The following is a 14,463-nucleotide window of genomic DNA, read 5'->3' on the forward strand; positions in this document are numbered from 1 at the left end:
TTCCCCTCCCCCAACCCAGGCGGGCCTGAAGTGTCCGTCTGGACCGGGCTCCGCAACTTCACTCTTCGGTGCGGTTCTGTATACTGGTTTGCGAATCTGGCTCAGCGGTTCGCCAGGCTCTGCGGTGGGAGAGGCTCCATTGTGTAATCTCATCCAAGCGACTGAAAAGAACCTAACTCCTGAAGTTTTGAGCCACGCAGGACAGGATTTGAGGTGGGCAAGAGAGGACACAGGCTGCGGGCAGATGGGGGATGGGGCAGGGAGACTCAAGATAATGGGCGCGAACTTTTATCTGGAGGGGCTCAGGCTGAGGGGGAGGGGCTCAGGCTGGGGGGGGGCGGGGCTCAGGCTGAGGGGAGGGGCCCAGGCGTGCACGTGGGATTCGCCACTACTTCTAAAGTAGTGCGTTTTCATTTGACCAGTTAGGAATCTGAGGTTAGGTCAGATTTGGCTCCTCCCCACCCAAGACAGCCCATCCCTGCAGTGGCTTTGGCCTGGCCTCCAGGCCAGGGCAATTTCCACTCAGACAAATCATCATCATGGAATTGCATCCCATATGAGTGATATTAAGAGGAAAGTTGTACAATTTTTAATTTGGGGGAGCCCTTGGGATCTGCCACAGGCCCAGGGTTCTGACTAGTGCAGGTCAGAGAAGCCCAGCATTGTCCGTTGAGGACAGGGACAGCAGGCAGAAGCTCCCAAGGCAGACCCAGGGATGGGCCTCAGGAGGGCCTGGGTGAGGGGGATCAAGGTCCCACGTAGGACTGAGTGGAGAGGCCTGTGCCTGAGGCCGGCCCGAGAGAGGCCGGCACAGTCTGGCCAGCTGGCTGGGCAGCTCAGGTTTAACACCAGGGAAACAGGGCGTCGTTCCACTATGATTTACTCCGGATGGGTGATCACTGAGTTAGGACTCCAGGCAGGTGTGTATTCCAAAACCTGAGGGAGAGAAACATTGAGTCCAGGAGGCCCCATTTTGCATGGAGCACTTCTCTACGCCTGGTCAATTCTATAGCCAAAGCACCTTTGTCCCCTGGAGGGAGTTAGGATGGATTTGAACTAACCAGGAAGTTCTTTGATTGCTATTTTAAAACTTCTCTCTGTACCTGGCCTGACATAATAATTACCTGCTCGTGATTTATCTCAGGCAGATTATGAGCAATGATAGGGTTTAGGGTGATAATTGAGTGTATCAGACACCTCACCTCCTCCCTCATGTTCAAGCTGAAGCCATGTGGTTTTCCCTCTAGGCCACTGGTGTTCCCGGCCGTCCTGCGAGAGTGAGTTATGGAAGGAGACGGGCATTTTGCATTGAGTCCTGTCAGCTCCACCCCACACCCTGCTGTGGTCGGCTGATGGGCGCTGTTGAGCTCCGTCTTGGCCCTGCACTTGGTAAGCCAGCCCTTTGCAGGAGACTTACAGCCCAAACGCTGAGCTAGACTTCTGCTCGTGCCTTCACCAAACATTTCCTGGGCTCCTACTGTGTGTCCAGCACGGTTCTGGGGACACATCCATAAACCAGACAGAAAGAGCCCTGGCCTCAGGGATGTGGAGGGGCATAACTCCACAGACACACAATCAAATCAACAGAAAAGGAACTGCAGAAGAGACATGTGCTACCAAGAAAATGCAACCGGCTCAGAAGGTGTGATTCTGAAATCAGGCTCAATCCCCAGGGATGGACATGCAGGCGGCAGCCGATCGATGATTCTCTCTCATCATTGATGTTTCTCTCTCTCTCTCTCCCTCTCCCTTCCTTTCTAAAACCAACACAAATATTAAAACAAAACAAAACACATTTTTAAATAAAAATAAAGCTGGAGTGCCTCCCACTCTTCCCAGGCCCCATGTCTGTCCAGGGCCACCCAGGGCCATCTGTCTGCCATCACAGAGGTTCCTCCTCATTTCTACCTGTCCTCTTGCCCTCACACAGCATCAAGAGGCAATTTGGTGGCTGCCTTTTCGACCCTAACTGTCAGCTCCATTACTGTTCAGAAAGGCTTCCAATTGCAAAATGCCCCTCTGAAAGCGGCAGTGGAAGTGAGCCCAAGCAGCCAGCGTGGAGGAGCGGGAAGGCTAGGAGGAGCGGCCAGCAAGGGGGACACCGCGGGGTGGGAGGATGGGAAGGAGGCTGATGGGCATGGAGTGAGGGGAAGTGGAGGACATGAGCTCAGAGGTTGGCAGTGGTGGGGGTGGAGGATCCTACTCAGTCCCTGTTAGAGTCTCCTGCAGCCCCCATCTGCTCCGAGAGAAAGCCCTCTGGGATGGGCTGGTGGTGCTGTCAATAGAAAGCCCTGGGTGTGAGCGCAGGAGTGAGCATCAGCGCTATCAGCGCCCCCTGGAGGTAGGGCAGCTACATCATTGCAGGGCACAGTACAAAAGGCCCCTTGTTCAAAGAGCAGGGCAAACTTCTTCCTTTCTCCCACAGTCTCTCCCTCCACGTGCTGTGATGTTTTTTATTTGTTTTTTAATGCCATCCTCCCTTGGGCATGGGGGATACTTGTGGGGTGAGTGCAACCCTCACAGACACCCAGGCACCACTCTACACCTCAGTGCTCAACCGAAGCTCCCATTGCCTGTGCTCAGGCCCCTCCCCACCCCCGTCCAGCAGGGAGGGTGGCAGCAGGGGGATGGGGAGCAGGTGGCTGGGAGCCCATTCTGCGAGGTGGGGAGGTGGTGGAAGGTGACACTACAAGCCCCAGCACATGTTCCACTGCCCCTTACAAAACACAAGTTCAAAGATAAAAATTATTACGAATTTCAAGATGAGGACTGTGGAAATTCAATCCCAAGCACAGGTCCCGGGGTCTGTTCTGAGCCTGGGGGGTGGAGGGTGGGGATGGGGGGCTTTGCCACTGTCCTGGTTCAACACTCGTAAAAGTTGGCACTGCCTGGAGGCCTTTATAAATTTCTAATGCCTGGGCCACACAGACCAATTTTGGGGGTGAGATCCTGGCATCATGGTTTTTTAAGTGTGAAGCTAGGGTTGAGAACCACAATAGTGAGTGTTGGGGAAGCTACCAAGCATGGGGGGGCTGAAGTAAAATCTAGTCAGGCCCCTCCAGTTGTGGGAGACAGACCAGCCGTGCAGCCGCTGCAATGGGGTGCCCTGGGGTACTAAAACCCCAGGGCTTGCTGGCTGTTCCATGGAATTGGGGAGAGGGCTGAGGAGAGGGATCAGCATGGACTTCTGAGCTTCAGGACTGAGCGGTGGGGTGGAGGGTGGGCCCCTGTGCTGAAAGGGAAAGCTGGGGTGGGTGCAGTGAGAAGACAGCCTGGGGCTGGAGGAATCAAGTCACCAGGCATCTGAGCTCCTCTTTGAGGAGCTCATTTTCCACGTGTGGGACACAAGGTGGGAGCAAAACGTTTGGTTTCCTCGGTTCCAAAAAACCCAATTGGAAGCTTTTCTGGACAGTAATGGAGCTGACAGTTAGGGTTGAAAAGGCAGCCACCAAATTGCCTCTTGATGCTGTGTGAGGGCAAGAGGACAGGTAGAAATGAGGAGGTACCTCTGTGATGGCAGACAGATGGCCCTGGGTGGCCCTGGACAGACATGGGGCCTGGGAAGAGTGGGAGGCTCTCCAGCTTTATTTTTATTTAAAAATGTGTTTTGTTTTGTTTTAATATTTGTGTTGGTTTTAGAAAGGAAGGGAGAGGGAGAGAGAGAGAGAGAAACATCAATGATGAGAGAGAATCATCTATCGGCTGCCGCCTGCATGTCCACCACTGGGGATCGAGCCTGAAACCTTAGCACGTGCCCTGACCGGGAATCGAACTGTGACCTCCTGGTTCATGGGTCGACACTCAACCATTGGTGCAAGGACCACAGGCCAAGGGGTAGAGTGGGAGTAGGTGCATTTCTCAATGAGGTCTCAGACCTGGACTCTGCCCTGCTTCTGCCACCGGCTTCCTGTGTGTCCTTAGGAGAGACATCATCAGCTCAGCTTGGCCTCAGTGTATTTATCCATAAAATGGGCATCGTGCCTTCTCTGTTCCAGGGTTCTCAGAGCTGTGCTAAGGGCTGGGAAGACCCTGCTGGGATCAAGCACTGCTGGGCTTGGGCCAGATTGCTGGCTGGCTGGGTTTAGCCACATGCTTCCACTTTCCATCAGCCTTTCAGGGAGGGATAGAAAAGAACAAAGAATAATCTGCAACATCCTGGCTCTAAAAGCTGGGGAGTTGGTGGTTGTACCATCTGTCAGGGTGAGGAAGTATAGGTTAGAGGCGGCAAAACCTGAAGTCCAGGTCAGGACACTCTAGGGACTGGGCAGCCTAGGGCTCTGTCTGGTCAGCATCTTCCTTCTGCATCCTCTTCTGGTGGAAGACCCCTCCCTGCGGAGCTCCCGAGGGAAACCCAGCTGGTCCCTCCCCTTTGCTCCCGGGGTGGGACCTGACCCAGACCTGAGCAGTGAGAGGACCTCATTCCCTTACCACCCTGATTGGTTCAGTGATGGGCACGTGACCCATGCCAGTCCTCCCTGGGGCTTTGTGGGATAAAGTCCTCTCTTTCTCTGGGATTACAAACTGGTATGTGAAAGTAGTATGGCTGTCTCGGCTGCCATAAGAAGCCAGCCCAAAAATGAAGCCAATAAGAGAAGAAAGCCAAGCCACAAAAGGGAGGTAGACGCCTGATAACACCGTGTGGGCCCCTGGATCCAGCCGTACCTGAAGCAGCAGTAAATGCCCGGTGCTGTCGTGGGTGCTGTGAAAACAAAGAGAGTGAAAACAGACACGCTCGAGCGCTTTGGGGCTGGCAGGGTGACCAAGAGCGTGTTTCCCTTAGCTGTGACTCCAGCAGGAGTCTGTCAACTGGCTCTTGGCGAGGGAGGAGAGCCGCACAGCAGATGGTGTCCATGAGGGAAGTGTTAAGGAAAATGCAGAGACAATCTACACGTGTGCATTTTGTCTATCGATCCTCAGCAGAAACTGAGGGCACTGTGTGAAGATGTGGTTGGTAAAAACAGCTCTGTGTGAAAGCAGAGAAATGAAGTGCTGTGAGTAACTTGCCGGCAATCTGAGGTGAGACGAGGGAAGTGGGGCTCGGAGGATCTGCGAAGGCTCGGCTCGTCCCCAGAGCAGCCTCCTCTGAATGTCAATTATCCTGGCTGTGCTCTTGACAAAAGCAACGCGGTAGGTGATTTTTAAATGTTTATCCTTTTAATAACAATGGCAATAAAAGCACTCTAACAAACATTTGGAAAACAGAAGACTATCCCTTACAATCCCACACCCCTAACACAACCATTGTTAGAATATTTGGGGAATGGAATGGCAGCGTCTGTGGTGCGGGTGATGAGTCTGTGCAATGTGTTCATTATTCCATTCTCGGCTCGCCCGGGGCCATGACCAGCCCCAGAGGTGAGGGTGAGGTGGTGGAGACTTACTCTTTTTTAAAAAGTAAGTTTTTGTATTAATTTCAGAGAGGAAGGGAGAGGGAGAGAGATAGAAACATCAATCATGAGAGAGAATCATTGATTGGCTGCCTCTTGCACGCTCCCAGCTGGGGATTGAGCCTGCAACCCGGGTGTGTGACCAAGAATCAAACTGTGACCTCCTGGTTCATAGGTTGACACTCAACCACTGAGCCACGCTGGGCCAGGCGAGAGCAACACTGAAGCCAGAAAAACCAGGCTGGAATCCTGCCCTATTCATGTAAGAACTATGTGATTCTAGGCAAGTTACTTAGCTTCTCTGAGCCTCAGCTTCTTCATCTATAAAATGGGAAAAATGATGGTACCTGTTCCATTGGTACATTATGAGGCTGAAATGAGGTAGAGCTGAGCAAATATTGGTTCTCTCCTCACCCTCTTGCCTTAGCCACTGCATAAGAACAGCCATACACCCCTGATCCTGGCTGCACTCCTTGTCCTAAATCCTCCATTGAGACCCTGAGGCACCAGTGACATATTGGGAGGGGGAGACACCTCCACACAGGAAAGGCTGCACGTATCGGTGTGGGGTGGGGTGGGGTGGACATGTTTGTGCTCTCTCCCTGCCCACGATGGATCTGGGGTCAACGCAAGTGTCTTGGGAATGAATCCCCTGTTTCTTCCCACATCGTCCCTGCCTCATAGGCTCCTTTGAAGGCAAGTCCCCTGATGGACATCGAACACCTTCAACAGTCCTTGCTGTGAAAGCTCACAGCCCACCCTGTTACCAGAGGAACTGGATTCCCATGGTGTCTCATTGCATCCTCTCTGTGCCCGGTCACCATATGTGGTCCGTCACTGTTTGCAGGGATCTAGATGAATGGGGGAAGAAGCAATTTCCATGCAGCCACGGTGAACACATGACCATCTGGGCAGTGCAGGGACTTCCCAAATCTGCTGTGTGTCCAGGTGAGACCCTCCCCTCCCCAGGACACCCAGCCCCTCATTCCACACCGTCCTGTGCTGGGACAGGCAGAGCGCGCCAGGACCCTGAGATGCAGACAGGAGGCACTGCAGCTCACACTCAGCCACAGAGCTGGGGCTGCAGGAAGGCTGGAGCTCATCTCAGCTAAGAGGGGGCCTGCTTGCCCGAGGCCACACAGAGAGCTGGAGGGCAGAACTAGGCCTTGACTAGGTCTCCTGTCTCTGAGCTGAGTGCTCATGGTTGGGGAGGAGTTGACAGAGGCCGGAGGGTGTGTCTGTCAGAATGGGGGGTCTCAGGTTCTCCATCCTAGGCCCTTCCACACTTTTGAGACCTTCCCTGCCCAGCCCTGTCCCCTGGATCTGTCTTGTCATCTTGGAGATGCCAGCATGAGCGCCAGAAATGGGGGTGGGTGCCTGCCCAGCCTGGTGTAGTGGCTTGAATGGCGGTCCTACCAAAATATGTCCACCGGGACCGAGGCAGAAGGGAGTCATGCCACCACAAGCCAAGGAGTGCCCAGGGCTTCGGCAGCCACCAGAAGCGACGCAGGGTGCGGAATAAACCCCTCAGCGCCTCAGGAGGAACCAACCGCACACAGCCCCATTCTGGATTTCTGGCCTCCAAACATGAAAGAACAAATGTCTGTTGTTTTAAGCCACCCAGTGAGTGGCAATTTGTTACAGCAGCCCTAGAAGTCAGTCCACCTGGGAGCCCACCTGGGGGCAGGGTCTGGCGCAGTGGCAGGCCTGGCCAAGAGCAGCACCCCCGGCAGGCAGGTGGCAGATGCTCCCTGGAGAGGGGGGATGAGCATTCACATCCCGACTGCCTTTCACGCAAACACAGATGCTAGAGGAGGTGAGAGAACAAAGCCGGACACCAGCTAAAAGCAGTAAAGTCAGATCTTCTTTAGTAACCACCGCAGCAGGACAAAGAGACGTGGGTGTAGAACTGAACTCTGAGTTGAGGTGACAGGACCTTTTAAAGGGCAAATGAGGGAGTAGGGAGGGGAGTGAGCCGGGGCTGGAGCAGAGTCAGGGAAGCAAAAGCTGCAGAAGGTGGTCAGTGTGAGGAGGCCAGTTGGCTACCTGGGCTGTGGAAGCAGGGCCTACCCTCCCCCAGAGCCGGGAAGACGCGGGGGGGGGGGGGGGGGGGGGGGCGGGGAGCTAGATTCAGATGTTTATTGAACAAATAGTACATTTTTGGCAACCTTGAGCTCCCCGCCACCGCCCCCAGCAAAAACTTCAGGGGGCTGTCACCAGTGTGGGGGAGAAGGAAATTGTTTGTGCTGAGTCAGGTCCTACAGGGCAGCGTGGAGGCCAGTTGAGGAGAAGCTCAGAGGAGCCTGAGTTGGTCAGAGAGAGTGTCTGTCAAGGAGAAGGAGGAGGAGGCAGGTTGGAGTCCCGCAGTCCTACGATGCAGTTCTGGTGGGGAAGATGGACAAGCCCACAGCCTCCAGGAGAGTGTGGGGTGAGGAAAGTGCAGGCGCAGTGAGCACACAGAGGAGGGCCCCCTAAGCAGACAGGAGGCGGCCCATCAGGGAGGGCGGGCCATCCTGAAGGTGGTGGAGGAGGAGGTGGCAGAGGGGGTTGCCTGGGGAACAGCAAGCAGAAGAGCATCAGGAGTGTGAAGTGGAGGGGGCACTGGCAGTGGAAGATGGCCCAGAGCTGACAAAAGGAGGCGGGTGGAGTGGTACCCAAGTTTGGGGCCGGATACCCAGAGCCCGGCCAGCCTGGAGGGATGCGGGGGTGAGATCCAGATATGACATGTGAGGAGCACTCTAGGTGATACTAAGATGCAGCCCTGCTTGAGACCTCACTGCTTTAGCCCAGGGCTAACGTGGCATTCCAGAAGGGCTGCGAGCAGGGACAAGATCAGATCTTGTATTTAAAGGACCACTGGGCAGAAGCTGGGGTATCTTTGTTAAAGTTTCTAGCCATAGCCCAGAGTGAAAGAGAGGGAGCCTGGTTCATGACAGTGGGTGTGGGAAAAGGTGGGGGGGAGTTCAGATATATCTAGGGGAGAACTGGCAGCAATTGGCGACAGATGGCATGCTCCTGTGAAGGTGAGATTTCTGTGTGGACAGTTGGCTGCAAGGTCACTGAGATGGGAATGACAATGGTGGGCAAGTAGTGACTCCTGGAGGGTGTTTGTCTTGCCCGTGATACCTGGGAGGTGCCACTGGGTCATACAGAAATGGAGCCAAGGGCTGAATCTGACCTGGAGACGAAGCTGCTGCCAGCACAGAGGTGGCAGTGAAAGGGTGGGGGGTCTGAGACAGAGCCCTGGGGGGCGGGTCCCATTATTTGAGGATGGACCAACTGTCAGCAGTTGAAGGACTGGCTAGAGAGTCAGGAGGAATGTCAGGAGAGGGCGGGCAGGTGGGAAACGAAGAAGAGAGAGTTTCAAGAAGGCAAGACTGGCCCTGGCCGGTGTGGCTCAGTTGGTTGAGTGTCGCCCGAAAGGTCATTGATTCCATCTCCAGTCAGGGCACATACCCAGGTTGTGGGTTCGATCCCCCCACCCAACAGGTCAGGAGTTGGTCAATTTGTTCTGAAAAGGGTTAAGTAATAAATATTTTAGGCTTGCAGGCCCTGTGGTATCTGTTGCAATTTGTGGGGGAGAAAAAAATTTTTACACTACCCTTCTAGATTCTTCCAGCTGGTTAATAATTAAGTTGGCATGAGGCAGATTAACAAGAAAAAATAACCACATTTAATTACATACGGATTTACAGGAACCCCACATACATGAGAGAGTCAGAGACAGAAAGGAAAATGAAGTGTATGTGGCATTCTGAGCTGAGGATGCCCAGAGGGAAGGCACCTGGCTTCAGAGGGGGATAAGAAGAGTAGATGGTCAGTAATTAGACGCTTGCTCTGCCAGATAGATAGGCCATGACAAGTTATTTTTGGTAATAACTCTTATAAGCCAGGCCCCCAATTTAGATTCTTCAAGGAAGAGGTAAAAGTTTCTCTTGGGCCCACAGGGTCTCGATTGCCTTCAACTCAAAATAATCCACATGCTGCCCAGCCAGCATGGCTCAGTGGTTGAGTATCAACCTATGAACAAGAAGGTCACGGTTCAATTCCCAGTCAGGGCACATGCCCAGGTTGCAGGCTCAATTCCCAGTGTAGGACTTGCAGGAGGCAGCTGATCAGTGATTCTCTCTGTCATTGATGATTCTATCTCTCTCTCCCTCTCCCTTCCTCTCTGAAATCAATAAGAACATAGTAAAAATTACTCAGTGCTTGAGCAACATAGACACATGTGCTCATCCGCCTGGTGGTGTGGATTCCATGGTAGGAGAACACCTCTTTATTTATCCAATCTACCACCGATGGGCATTCCGGTAGTTCCAGTTTGGGACCTCAGATTCTTCTAAGCGACCTTGTCCATGTCTGCCGGTTACAGATGCTCACATTTCTGCTGGGTCATGAGCACTCTGGGCATTCAGTTCAGTCTTTGGGAAAATCGCAAGTTTATCTCCAGATCTCAGAGCTTGATATTTAGGCCTGGAGGGGGAATTTACTGACCATCATTCGAAGCGTAAGTGCCAGAGGCAGGAGCTTCTGCACAGGACCCTTAAGGTTGCAAATGCCTTCCTTTCCAGGTTTCATAAGCCATCCAGGTTGGATGTGAAGATCGAGACAGGGTTTGGGGTGAGTGGGGAAGGGATAAAGAAGACGAGGGGGCATGGCCAGTGGACAGCCTTCAGGGGGCAGGGGCAGAGTTGAGGGATAGGAACGCAGTGTGGAACTGGGTTCCATCTTCATTGTGGGGATTCTGACTCGGTCGGGCTGGAGTGAAGCTAGGACCTAACTGCCCAGTGCAGACCACACACCCACTGGAAACAATGCATCAAGGCTGGGCTCTTGGTTGCAACAACAAAAATGGAGTTGAGCAAATGAACACTGAAAAAGGGTATCACTGGAAGGGTGTGAAGCAGTCCTCAGAGCCTGCTGACACCCAGCTGGGGAGAAACCCAGGAGGGCAGCCTGGCAAGAGGCCCCACGGGTACTCCCTCCCGTAGCAGCCTGCTCGGCTGTCTGCCCATCTCTGAAAGCAGCTCTCCGTGAATCTTTTCTAGCTGAGCTGGACCCTCGGTGGGGCAATGGCCTGCACACTCAGCAGCCCTCACAAGTGAAAGGGTTTGGGGGCTCAGGGCAGCCACAGTGATAGGGTGGGGATGGGGTGGGAAATGCCCTGCACCTGCTCTAGAAGGGGCTACGCTGGGCAGGATGGACACTCCCCAGTGGATGATGGTCAGTGAGTCCCCCCCACATCCTTTCTCTCCAGTGGCCCAGAGTCTGCAGCCAGCACCAGGGCACCAGAAACAGGGGTCCCAAGTGAGCTGTTGGCTGGGCTCCCTGGATCCAGCAGAACAGAGACTAGGCCCCTTTCCTAAACTCTCCTGCTCCCCTCACCACCAGTTCGGGCAGTGTCCCTGCTTGCTGTGGTCACAGTTGGCATTTTCTCACTCAGCCTCTCAGCTCCTTTGGGGTCTTTTAGGCCAGAGCACAGTGTGTGGAGGCTCCTGGGCCATCCAGAAGGAAGAGGAGACATGCCAGGCCCCTAGCAAGCCCCCAGCAACCCCCTGGGAGCTCCGGGGTCTCCAGGAGGAGGGGGAAGCAGGTGGGCCTGGGGGGCTGCAGTGGAGCAGCTTCCCTTCCCCTCCCCCAGCGGACTGGGCCACTCCCCTCACTTCCCTTCCCCTGCTGGAGCTCAGGTGCTGGGAGCAATCTCGGAATCCATGGAAACCACAGAGGAGGCTGGAAATTCAGAGGGAGGAGGAGACTGAATGCCTTCTTGCAAATCCTGGGGAGGGGGAGGGGGACATTACTTCCCTGATGAGTAAAAGCCTAAAACACCATTTCCCTCTCACTGGCAGCCACTCCACCTGAGGATTTGCTTCCATTTCTCTCCAGGGCTACAGATATGAGGGAGGAGTTTCTCTGGGAGGGACTAACTGTGGAGTGGGGACAAGGGTCAGGGTAGGGTGAGAGGAAGTGGGAGGACAGAGGTTGTGGGGACTGCAACTCAGGTAGTTGCAGTTTGGTGTGTGAAGTTTGGGGGTTAGGGGTCAGGGTTCAAGAGTGCATGTTGGCAGGAGCTGGAGTTGTAGGGCTCTGGGCCTGGGAGTTGGGAAATGGGGGTCAGTAGTGGAGAGAGGGGGAGTTGGGAAGCAGGAGGCAGGACTGGAGAAGTCGGGGGGGGGGGGGGCGGGGGCTTGCCCACCCAGGTTCTGGGTTCCCATGAACTAGGGTCGTCCCCCGACCCAACACCCAACTGTCCTCCTGGCCCTGCCCTGGAACACTCTGTGTGTGGTCCTCCTAATTAACAACCAGGCCTTTTCCTGCAAAACACAAACCACCCAACCATGGTCCCCGTGGATCTAGGACATTCCTTTTAACTGGTCTCGCAGCAGTGAGCTGACGAGGGCTCACGCGCCGGTGAATGCACAGGTGGCTTCGGCTTTCACCGGCACAGAAAAGCTGCTCCTCCTGGTCCCAGGGCTTCCTCCAGTGCCGGTGCAGGTGATGAGAAGTGCAATTACTGCTCTGAAGGCTTCGTTGTACATTTTTTGGTTTTACAGATATTTCCAAAGTGCTTTCCAAAGTAAATGTTCCCCTTTATTTCCCCAGAGCCTTCTACCATTTGGCATCAGCAAGCTTTCACTCGGTGTGAATCTTGGGGTGGGAGTGATGGCCAACAGGCTCTCGGGCCAGCGGGGCTGGAGCTCCGTGGGTACCACGGTCCCCTGGGCCGGCCAGTGAGCTCTCCTGACTGGGCTGCGAGGAGGGCAGAAGGAGTTGGCCTCACAGGGAAGTAGGGTGGAAAGGGTCTTGGGCATGAAGGGCCCTCACTGAGGAGAAGGAGGGTGTGTGCTGGCACTCAGGACGGATGCCCAGCGCGCAGTTTCATCCCTGGAGAGGCAGCTGACAGGGCCTGGCCTAGTCGTGTGAGTAAGCTGAAGGCACTAGAGAGGTTGGGCTGCCGTGGTGGCTGCCCACACAATGAACCCAAAACCTGGCTACACACCACATGCAGCTGTGTGGGCTGAGGTGTCTGAGCCACACCACAGCCCACCAAACCAAGATCTCCAAGGGCTGGGCTGAATGTGCCTGCCCCTCATTCTACCCCCACCCCCACCCCCAACCCATAACCACATAGAAGAACTTGGAGCTTGCTCCTCAGCTGGGTGGGCCTTCCCTTGAGGCCTGGAACCTCCTTAGATAGGACCCTTAAATTCACATAACAAGTGTAATTTGACAGCGGGACAAATTACACCCTTGGTGACAGCCAGGTCCAAAGATAAAAAGGGGTTTCTGAGCCGCCAGTTCCGCAGCCTGGAGTTCGGGGGACATCCACCAAGATTCCACATGCTCTTCTCGGCCCGGTTGCGGCCTCCTCCCTCAAGCAGAGGAGGTGCTGGTGGAGGTTTTGGTCTCTTCACCTCCCAGTTCCCTGCGAAGGCCTGGTGCCCACCCTCACCGGCACTGGCCCTGAGGCTCTGCGCAGCCCCTGTCAGCTGCCGGCCTCACCGGGAGGAAACTGGGAGGCGCCTTGTGTGGGGCGGATGCCTGGTCCTGCAGGCGAATCCGTGGTCTGGGACCTGAGATGAGTTGCTTCTTCGGAGGGTCCTTGTGCAGAAGCTCCTGCCCCTGGCATTTCCACTGTGAAATGATGGTCAGTAAACTCTCCCTCCAGCCCTAGATATCGATCTCTGAGATCTGGAGATAAAATTGTGATTTTCCCAAAAGACTGAACTGAATGCCCGAAAGGATGAAGAAGGGAGAGAGACCCTGCGGCTCACCACGCTGTCGGTGAACCAGTGAACTTGGCATCTCATTCAGAGATCGTGCTACTGTCTGGACTGAGCACAGCAGGGGCAACTTCTTGGGTGTCTATTAACCTTTTTAAAAGATGCTTCGGATGCAATGGGCAGCACTGGGAAGTGGGGTGGGGCTCAGTGCGGACAGCCCCAGCCTTGGACGTGGGCAGGTGTCTCTGCAGCAGCTCGGTGAGGTGTTTGCTCTGGGAGGAGCAGTGCTCTACTCTAGATCTACGCTCGGTTTGGTCTGCTCCAGCAAGGCCGGCCTAGGGTGAACTCCCACCGACTGTCGCCTTTAGTCACCCACCCAGGCCACCCGGTACAAACCCATGCTGTATGCACCCCATGCCAGCCTTGCTGTGGGTGTGACAGTGCAGGCCAAGTCCCCTGGCCAGGCTTGTGGGCTTTCAGTGAACACAAACCTCTATCAACATGATCATTTGGATTTAATTGGCTCCAGTCCCATCTGTATTACAGGGGCCTTGAAAGTCTCTTCCAGGTACTCCTGGGGCTCCCCAGAGTGATTCTTGCAGAAGCTCACAGAGTCTTCCCACTTCCTGCGCTACAAATCTGCTGGCCAGCACGCCCCCCGGGGCCTCACTTCTCTGCACCACTGCTGCCCAGCCTCCAGCAACAGCACAGCTGTGAGCGTGTGGTGGGGCTGCCTCCGGGGGCCCCCACGGCAGTGCAACCACACGGTGCTGAGGCAGAATCAAGGTCCCTACAGCCTTCTCTGAGCTGACGAGCTGACGTCAAGTTGTGCTCCAGGCAGAGGTGAGGTGACGGTCACACTTTCTCCCAGGAAAGAAGATGCTGGCACCCTACATCTCCCCGAATTCCTTGTGAAAATAGCTGTGGGGGAGGAAGAGACTTTCCTCCACGCTCCCGGTCCTTCCGCTGCTCTAATAGTTAAGTCGACATGAGACAGATTAACAAGAGAAAATAACCAAATTTAGTTTTATACATGCTTACGGGAACCCACATACATGAGAGGTTCAGAGACAGAAAGAGAAAATGATAGCTAAGGCTGAGGTAAGGCACGCTGGGGCTTTGGAGGGAAGGAAGGTCATTCGCAGGACGATAAGAAGAGCAGATGTTCAGTAATTAGGAACTTGTCCGTCCTATAGGCAGGCCATAAAAAGTTATTTCCGGTAATAACTCTTTTTATGGGCAAGGTCCCTAATTACATTCTTTAAGGGAGCGGTAAAACTCGTCAGGAGCCTGCAGGGGCTCCATTTCTTTCAGCTCAAAATGATTCAGATGCCCAAGTGGCACATGTTGGG

The sequence above is a fragment of the Myotis lucifugus genome, unplaced genomic scaffold, assembly GCF_000147115.1.
Source record: "Myotis lucifugus unplaced genomic scaffold, Myoluc2.0 scaffold_164, whole genome shotgun sequence".
Classification (NCBI taxonomy): Eukaryota; Metazoa; Chordata; class Mammalia; order Chiroptera; family Vespertilionidae; genus Myotis; species Myotis lucifugus.